The sequence below is a fragment of the Amblyraja radiata genome, unplaced genomic scaffold (genome assembly GCF_010909765.2).
Source record: "Amblyraja radiata isolate CabotCenter1 unplaced genomic scaffold, sAmbRad1.1.pri scaffold_1090_ctg1, whole genome shotgun sequence".
NCBI classification, from domain to species: domain Eukaryota; kingdom Metazoa; phylum Chordata; class Chondrichthyes; order Rajiformes; family Rajidae; genus Amblyraja; species Amblyraja radiata.
Genome location: NW_022630272.1, coordinates 13,557 through 22,689, shown reverse-complemented (window position 1 = coordinate 22,689; position 9,133 = coordinate 13,557). Strand labels below are relative to the sequence as shown.

Sequence of the window (9,133 nt, the reverse complement as noted above, 5' to 3'; positions counted from 1 at the left end):
TCCGGCAGCTCGTTCCATACACCCACCACCCTCTGTGTGGAAAAGTTACCCCTTAGATTCCTATTAAATCTTTTCCCCTTCACCTTGAACCTATGTCCTCTGGTCCTCGATTCCCCTACTCTGGGCAAGAGACTCTGTGCGTCTGCCCAATCTATTCCCCTCGTGATTTATACACCTGAGATGGATAGTCCCCTGGCAGAAGGATTCTGACTGTCAATCTGATATTTGCCTCTCATAATGTTATCCCCTCTCCCCCCCCACCCCAGACACAGTTGGTCTCCCTCCTGCCCAGTCCACACACCTCTCGTTGAAGCTGGTCCACCCTCTCCCTCTGGATCATGCACTGCGCTGTGCTGGTATCTCCCAGACTGTGGACATCATCAAGGTGCCTGTCGGGGGAGCAAAGGCCATGCATCATAGAACACAGATCATAGCACATAGAACGTAAGGCAGCACAGCATAGATACGATGTCCGTGTCAAACACTCTTCCATGTTAAACTATTCGCCTCAAACTGTGCGTCATCCTCATCTCCTTCCTAAAAGAAAGTCCTTTAATTCTGAGGCTGTGACCTGTAGTCCTAGACTCTCCCACTAGTGGAAACATCCTCTCCACAAATTCTTAAGCGGTTGGACAGGCTAGATGCAGGAAGATTGTTCCCGATGTTGGGGAAGTCCAGAACAAGGGGTCACACAGTTTAAGGATAAGGGGGAAATCTTTTAGGACCGAGATGAGAAAAACATTTTTTTTCACACAGAGAGTGGTGAATCTGTGGAATTCTCTGCCACAGAAGGTAATTGAGGCCACAGTTCATTGGCTATATTTAAGAGGGAGTTAGATGTGGCCCTTGTGGCTAAAGGGATCAGGGGGTATGGAGAGAAGGCAGGTACAGGATACTGAGTTGGATGATCAGCCATGATCATATTGAATGGCGGTGCAGGCTCGAAGGGCCGAATGGCCTCTACTCCTGCACCATTTTTCTATGTTTCTATGTTTCCACATCCACTCTATCCAGGCTTTTCACTATTCGGTGAAGTTTCAATGAGGTCCCCCCCTCATTATTCTAAACTCCAGCGAGTACAGGCCCAGCGTCGACAAACGCTCATCGTACGTTAACCCACTCATTCCTGGGATCGTTCTCGTAAACCTCCTCTGGACCCTCTCTAGAGCCGGCACATCCTTCCTCAGATACGGGGCCCAAAACTGCTCACAATGCTCCAAATGCGGACTGACCAGCGCCTTATAGAGCCACAGCGTTACATTCTGGGCAGTGGGAGGAAATGGCGGGGGTCTTACTTCAGGAAGAGTTCGTACTCCTTAAAGACCTGTTCGCATCCCGGCCACTTGCAGAATCCATGGGCGAAGAGAGGGTCCGATGAGGGCTGGATACTGGGGAAAGAGCAGGAGACGGGGAGGCGTTAGGGGGCAAGACAGCATTGGTCAGTGCTGGTGGTGGAGAGGGTGCCCTATGCCCCCACCCCCCCTCCCTTTGTTACTCCCCCCGCGATCCCCCTCCCTCCGAAATCCCCGATGAGCTCCACATAGCAACACCCCCATGTTCCCCCTCCCCCCCGTAATGCCTCAGAGTCCCCCCCTCCCCCTGAATCTCCCGCTGCTTTCCCCCTCCCTCCGTAATCCCCCCTGTCGCGCCCCCCTGTATTCCCCCTCCCCCCCGTAACGCCTCAGTGTCCCCCCCCTCCCCCTGTACAAGAGGAATCGAATATAGGAGCAAAGAGGTCCTTCTGCAGTTGTACAGGACCCTAGTGAGACCACACCCGGAGTATTGTGTACAGTTTTGGTCTCCTAACTTGAGGAAGGACAGTCTTGCTATTGAGGTAGCCCAGCGTGGGTTCACCAGGTTAATTCCCGGGATGGCGGGACTGTCATATGCTGAGAGAATGGAGCAGCTGGAGTTTACATGATCTCATTGAAACATGTAAGATTGTTAAGGGCTTGGACACGCTAGAGGCAGGAAACATGTTCCCGATGTTGGGGGAGTCCAGAACCAGGGGCCACTCAGGAGGCAGCGGGGGGGCGGGGGGGGGGGGGGGGGGAACAGAGGGGAAATGAAAGGAAGGGGGCACAAGCAGGGGAAGACTGAGGGCCACTTGAAGAGAGGAGGGGGCAGGAGGGTGGGTGGGGGGGGGAAGAGGAGCCTTCTTCAGTCTCGACCCGAAACGTCACCCATTCCTTCCCTCCTGAGATGCTGCCCGTCCTGCTGAGTTACTCCAGCTTTTTGTGTCTGTCTACAGTAAGTAAGTAAGTAAGTGCGTTTATTGGCCAAGTATTCACATACAAGGAATTTGCCTTGGTGCTCCGCCCACAAGTAACAACATGACATACAGTGACAGTTACGAATGACTCAGAAAACACTAAACATTAATAATAATAAAACAATAATGATAGTGTTTCCCTTGGTCCCCCCACCGCCCACTGTCGCACCTCATCCCCCCCCACCCCGTCCCCCCCACCCCCCTCCCCGATCGCAGCCGGACACTCACTCACCGCTCTCGGCTGGAGCTGGACGTTGGGCCGAGCCCGGACACTGGGCTGTAGTAGAGGAACAGGGCCGGAGTGCGGACAAGGGGGTCTCCCACCGGCGTGTCGTTGAGGGGTCTCGAGGGGTAGGGGGCGGCAGCCTCCGCCGTGGGGTGCGACTCCGTCTCCTGGGAGAACCAGGCTGAGCTGGACTGGCCCACACCTGGAAGCAGACACAGCGGTCAGCGGTCCAAGCTCACGGCAGCTGGGGGAAAGAGGAGGGAGAAAGGGGAGGGAGGGGGGAGGAGGAGATAGGGGGAGGAGGAGAGAGAGGGGGCGGAGGAGAGAGGGAGAGGGGGAGCAGGAGAGAGAGGGGGAGAAGGAGAGAAAGGGGGCAGAGGTGAGAGGGAGAGAGGGGGAGGAGGAGGAGAGAGAGAGAGAGAGAGGGGGAGGAGGAGGAGGAGGAGAGAGAGAGAGAGGGGGAGGAGGAGAGAGGGAGAGGGGATGAGGAGAGAGGGGGAGGAGGAGAGAGGAGAGGGAGGGAGAGGGGGTGGAGAGAGAAAGGAGGAGGAGAGGGAGGGAGGAGGAGAGAAGAGACAGGGAGGGAGAGCGAGATAGAGGGGGGAGAAAGGGGAGAGGAAGGACAGAGAGGAGGAGGGAGGTGTGGTGGAGGGAGAGGAGGAGGAGGAGAGGTAGGGAGGGAGAGGAGGAGGAGAGAGGGGGCAGAGGAGAGGGTGGGAGGAAGAGAGGGAGGGAGGAGACGGAGAGAGAGGAAGGAAAAAGGGGAGAGGAAGGAGTGAGAGATGGGGAGGGAGAGGAGGAGGAGGAGGGAGGGAGGAGAGGGAGAGAAGGGGGAGAGAGTAGGGTATGGGAAAGGTGGGAGAGAGGGGCAGAGGGAGGGAGAGGAGAAGGGAAAGATGGTGGTATGTGTCTTCACCCTACCTTGGGGCATCAGGTGGTGGGTGAGATTGAGGGGGGTCTTCAGGACAAACAGACCCCGGGACTGGAGGCAGTGCAGGGGGGTGCGGTGTAGCAGGGGGCAGGATGCAGCCAGCCCTTGCTGTGTGAGAGAGAGAGAGGTGATGGATTACAGTTGGAGTCTGTCCCTGCCCACCCTCACCCCTCCCTTCCCCCCCCCTTCCCCTCTCTCCCCTCATCCTTCTCCTTCACCGCCCAGCCCATGGAGTGCAGTAGCAGCGCCTCGCCCCTGGACTCGTCGATCGGTCGGCAGCCCGGCAAGCTACCTGGAGTATTGTGTGCAGTTTTGGCCTGTTGGCCTTCATAACAAGAGGAGTTGAGTAGAGGAGCAAAGAGGTCCTTCTGCAGTTGTACAGGGCCCTGGTGAGACCACACCTGGAGTATTGTGTGCAGTTTTGGCCTGTTGGCCTTCATAACAAGAGGAGTTGAGTAGAGGAGCAAAGAGGTCCTTCTGCAGTTGTACAGGGCCCTAGTGAGACCACACCTGGAGTATTGTGTGCAGTTTTGGTCCCCTAATTTGAGGAAGGACATTCTTGCTATTGAGGGAGCCCAGCGTAGGTTCACCAGGTTAATTCCCGGGATTACGGGACTGTCATATGATGAGAGAATGGAGCGGCTGGGCTTGTACACTCTGGAGTTTAGAAGGATGAGAGGTGATCTCATTGAATCATATAAGATTGTTAAGGGTTTGGACACGCTAGAGGCAGGAAACATGTTTCCGATGTCCAGAACCAGGGGGAACGCACACACACAGTATAAGAATAAGGGGTCGGCCATTTAGAACGGAGATGAGGAAACACTTTTTCACCCAGAGAGTTGTGAGTCTGTGGAATTCTCTGCCTCAGAGGGTGGTGGAGGCCGGTTCTCTGGATGCTTTCAAGAGAGAGCTAGATAGGGCTCTTAAAAATAGCGGAGTCAGGGGAGAAGGCAGGAACGGGGAACTGATTGGGGATGATCAGCCATGATCATATTGAATGGTGGTGCTGGCTCGAAGGGCCAAATGGCCTCTACTTCTGCACCTATTGTCTATTGTCTATCATCCCCCCTCGCCCCTATGTTTCACTCCCCTCCCTTCCCCTGTCCCCAGAGAGCCCCCCAGTTAGTTGTACCTGTGAGGGGGGCGGTGTCGCGCTGGCATCTCTGTGGGTGTTGGGGCGGTTCTCGTTCTCCGGGGACTGACATTGCTCCCGTCCTCCTGTCATTGTTCTTGGACCAGCCCTGGATGGACGGAGGATGCCGACTGAGAGAGACAAAGCGTGTGAGAGAGGGTCCCCACCCCTGGTGTGTTTGTGGACTCCCGTATTTTGGGCTACATTGGTTTGTCCCGTACGGGACCGCCCTTGACCGCTACTACTCGGGTCGAGGGGACTGTCGGGTCGGACTCCGCCTCACCCGTCCCGACGTAGTGCAGCCCATGGAGTGCAGCAGCAGCAGCAGCAGCAGCAGCAGCGCCTCGCCCGTGGCCCCGTCGGTCCGACCTTCGGACCTTCGCTGACCGCCGACACCACCACCACCCCTCCATCTCACGGGCCAATCATCGGTTCACGAGTTGGACGGGGCCCGCCGGCTGGGCTTTGTGTGCAGTCCAGCACCCGGGCCAACTCATCATTCACCCAGCCACGGCCCAGTCGGTCAACGAATTGCCCTGGGGAATTTGTCCTGTCTTTTGACCTTTTGTCCCTTATTTGGGAGCGAGAAAGTTGGCGAGCCAACCCCCACCCTCCCTTTGTGTCTGTGGGTGTGTACAGTCTGTGTATCTGACCATACGTGTGTGTGTGTGTGTGTGTGACTGTTCATACGTGTGTGTGTATGTGTATATGTGTGACTGTTCATATGTGTGTGTGTGACCATACATGTGTGTGTGTGTGACCATACATGTGTGTGTGTGTGTGACCATACATGTGTGTGACCATACATGTGTGTGTGTGTGTGTGACCATACATGTATGACTGCGTGTATCCCCCCGGGATTTGTCTCGAGCCCCCCTGCCTCTCGCTCAGCCAGGGGAGCCCGCCAGAGTGGGTGACAAGGTGGGGACAAGATGGAGATGTGTACGAGAGGACTCGGTACATGGGGAGAGTGAGTCACACAGACAGACAGACAACTCTGCACAGTCTCAAACCCACCCTTCATTCAGCACAAAGATTAACTCTAATCAGTCAAATCTCTGTCTCTCTGAAACCCCAGCCGTTTTCCACAATCTTCCCCGTGTAAACCACAGGCCCACTCGCTCCTGCGTGGTTTGTTCAAACGATCGTAGTTTATTGTCCCGTGTACCGAGGTACAGTGAAAAGCTTTTGTTGCGTGCTCTCCAGTCAGCGGAAGGACAATACATGATTACAATCCAAGCCATTTACGGATACTCGATAAGGGAATAACGTTTAGTGCAAGGTAAAGCCAGCAAAGTCCAAAGATAGATGCAAAGTGCTGGAGTAACTCAGCGGGTCAGGCAGCATCTCTGGAGAGAAGGAATTGGGTCATAGAAACATAGAAAATAGGTGCAGGAGTAGAGGCCATTCGGCCCTTCGAGCCTGCACCGCCATTCAATATGATCATGGCTGATCATCCAACTCAGTATCCCATCCCTGCCTTCTCTCCATACCCCCTGATCCCTTTAGCCACAAGGGCCACATCTAACTCCCTCTTAAATATAGCCAATGAACTGTGGCCTCAACTACTTTCTGTGGCAGAGAATTCCACAGATTCACCACTCTCTGTGTGAAAAATGTTTTTCTCATCTCGGTCCTAAAAGACTTCCCCCTTATCCTTAAATTGTGTGACCCCTTGTTCTGGACTTCCCCAACATCGGGAACAATCTTCCTGCATCTAGCCTGTCCAACCCCTTAAGAATATTAAAGGTACACAAAAATGCTGGAGAAACTCAGCGGGTGCAGCAGCATCTATGGAGCGAAGGAAATAGGTAACGTTTCGGGCCGAAACCCTTCTTCAGACTGAAGAATATTGTAAGTTTCTATAAGATCCCCCCTCAATCTTCTAGATTCTAGCGAGTACAAGCCGAGTCTATCCAGTCTTTCTTCATATGAAAGTCCTGACATCCCAGGGATCAGTCTGGTGAACCTTCTCTGTACTCCCTCTATGGCAAGAATGTCTTTCCTCAGATTAGGAGACCAAAATTGTACGCAATACTCCAGGTGTGGTCTCACCAAGGCCCTGTACAACTGCAGTAGAACCTCCCTGCTCCTATACTCAAATCCTTTTGCTATGAACCAAACGCAGGCAGGTGGGACTAGTGTAGATGGGGCATGTTGGCCGGTGTTGGGTGAGTTGGGCCGAAGGGCCTGTTTCCACACTGTATTCATCTATGACTCTTGTCCGATGGGAGAGGGGGGAAGACTGCTTCACCCGCTGAGTTACTCCAGCATTTTGTGTCTACCTTCGATTCTACCAGCATCATTCTGCACTTCTTTCTTACACGGTCGGGCAGATTCTCTGTCGTGTGTCTCTGTGACTCTTAAGTATTTATAAATCCACAAACTGCCAGCACCTCGACCTTTGACTAAACAGCCGTCAGTAAAACACCAGACTTTCACACACTTCAAAAATCTAGACGACAAATCGCTATGCTACCATCCTGAACCAGGGAAGGGCATCGACCCGAAACGTCGCCCATTCCTTCTCTCTAGAGATGCTGCCTGTCCTGCCGAGTTACTCCAGCATTTGGTGTCTATCCACAGTCAATAGACAATAGACAATAGGTGCAGGAGTAGAGGTCATTTGGCCCTTCGAGCCAGCACCGCCATTCAATGTGATCATGGCTGATCATCCACAATCAGTACCCCGTTCCTGCCTTCTCCCCATATCCCTTGACTCCGCTATCTTTAAGAGCTCTATCTAACTCTCTCTTGAAAGCATCCAGAGAACCGGCCTGAGGCAGAGAATTCCACAGATTCACCACTCTCTGGGTGAAATAGTTTTTCCTCATCTCTGTTCTAAATGGCCGACCCCATATTCTTAAACTGTGTGTGTGGCCCCTGGTTCTGGACTCCCCCAACATCGGGAACATGTTTCCTACCTCTAGCGTGTCTAATCCCTTAATAATCTGATATGTTTCAATAAGAATCCCTCTCATCCTTCTAAATTCCAGAGTGTACAAGCCCAGCCGCTCCATTCTTTCAACATATGACAGTCATAGAAACATAGAAACATAGAAAATAGGTGCAGGAGTAGGCCATTCGGCCCTTCGAGCCTGAACCGCCAACTCAGTATACCATCCCTGCCTTCTCTCCCTTTAGCCACAAGGGCCACATCTAACTCCCTCTTAAAAATAGCCAATGAACTGGCCTCGACTACCTTCTATGGCAGAGAATCCCACAGATTCACCACTCATCCCGCAGAACTAGTGTGGTCGGCGAGGACTCACTCGGTGGGCCAGGGGGCCTGTTTCCACGCTGTATCTCAAAAACTAACCTAACCTCAGCATTCCTCACTGTCCCAGACACCAGGTCCCATCACCAGGCTTGCCATTCCTAGCTCTGTCCCGGGACGGGATCACCAGGCTGGGAATAGAAACTCTGACTTCTAGGTCACCTCATTGGTGACCCTTGGACTATCCTTGATCGGATGTCACTGGCTTTACCTTGCACTAAACGTTACTCACTTATCCTCAGTCTAAGGAAGGGTTTCGGCCCGAAACGTCGCCTATTTCCTTCGCTCCATAGATGCTGCTGCACCCGCTGAGTTTCTCCAGCACTTTTGTCTACCTTCGATTTTCCAGCATCTGCAGTTCCTTCTTAAACACTCACTTATCATGTATCTTTACACTGAAATGTAATCGTGTATTTTTTTAAAGTTTAGTTTAGAGATACAGCGCGGAAACAGGCCCTTCGGCCCACCGAGTCTGCACTGACCAGCGATCCCCGACTGACCACACTATCACTATCCTGCACACACTAGGGACAATTTGTTCAAACATTCATACACAAGCCAATCAATCTACAAACCTGCACGTCTTTGAAGTGTGGGAGGAAACCGAAGATCTCGGAGAAAACCCACACAGGTCACAGTGAGAACGTACAAACTCCGCACAGACAGCGCCCGTAGCCAGGATCTCTGGTGCTGTAAGCGCTGTACGGCAGCAACTCTACCGCTGCGCCACCGTGCCCCCTCAACGATCTATTGCTTTCTGCTGACTGGCTAGCACGCAACAAAAGCTTTTCACTGTACCTCGGTACACGTGACAATAAACTAAACTGAACTGACTCCGTTTAACGACTGCATAGCAGACCAAGGATCTCGCAAATTCAATGCTGGCATTTATATCAAGGGGACTGGCGTACAAATACAGAGATGTAACGCTGAGGCTCTGGAAGGCGCTGGTCAGTCCGCATTTGGAGTAATGTGAGCAGGTTTTTGCCCCGTATCTGATGAAGGATGTGTTGGCTCTGGGGAGGGTCCAGAGGAGGTTTACGAGAATGATTCCAGGAATGAGTGGGTTAACGTACGATGAGCGTTTGTCGGCCCTGGGCCTGTACTCGCTGGAGTTTAGAAGGACGAGGGGGGGGACCTCATTGAAACTTCACCGAATAGCGAAAGGCCCGGATAGAGTGGATGTGGAGAGGATGTTTCCGCTAGTGGGAGAGTCTAGGACCAGCGGGCACAGCCTCAGAATTAAAGGACGTTCCTTTCGGAAGGAGATGAGGAGGAATTTCTTTAGCCAG

General features: G+C 53.2%; 1 long non-coding RNA gene across 1 annotated transcript; it reads right to left on the bottom strand.

Annotated features, from left to right (window-relative positions):
• Window positions 1-329: 329 nt before the first annotated feature.
• On the bottom strand, window positions 330-2,655 carry LOC116969735. The gene is made up of 3 exons (XR_004410911.1): window positions 2,505-2,655; window positions 1,296-1,388; window positions 330-389 (listed from the first exon to the last, which is right to left on the bottom strand). It is a non-coding gene; the product is annotated as an uncharacterized LOC116969735 (long non-coding RNA).
• Between the last annotated feature and the right edge of the window lie 6,478 nt (window positions 2,656-9,133).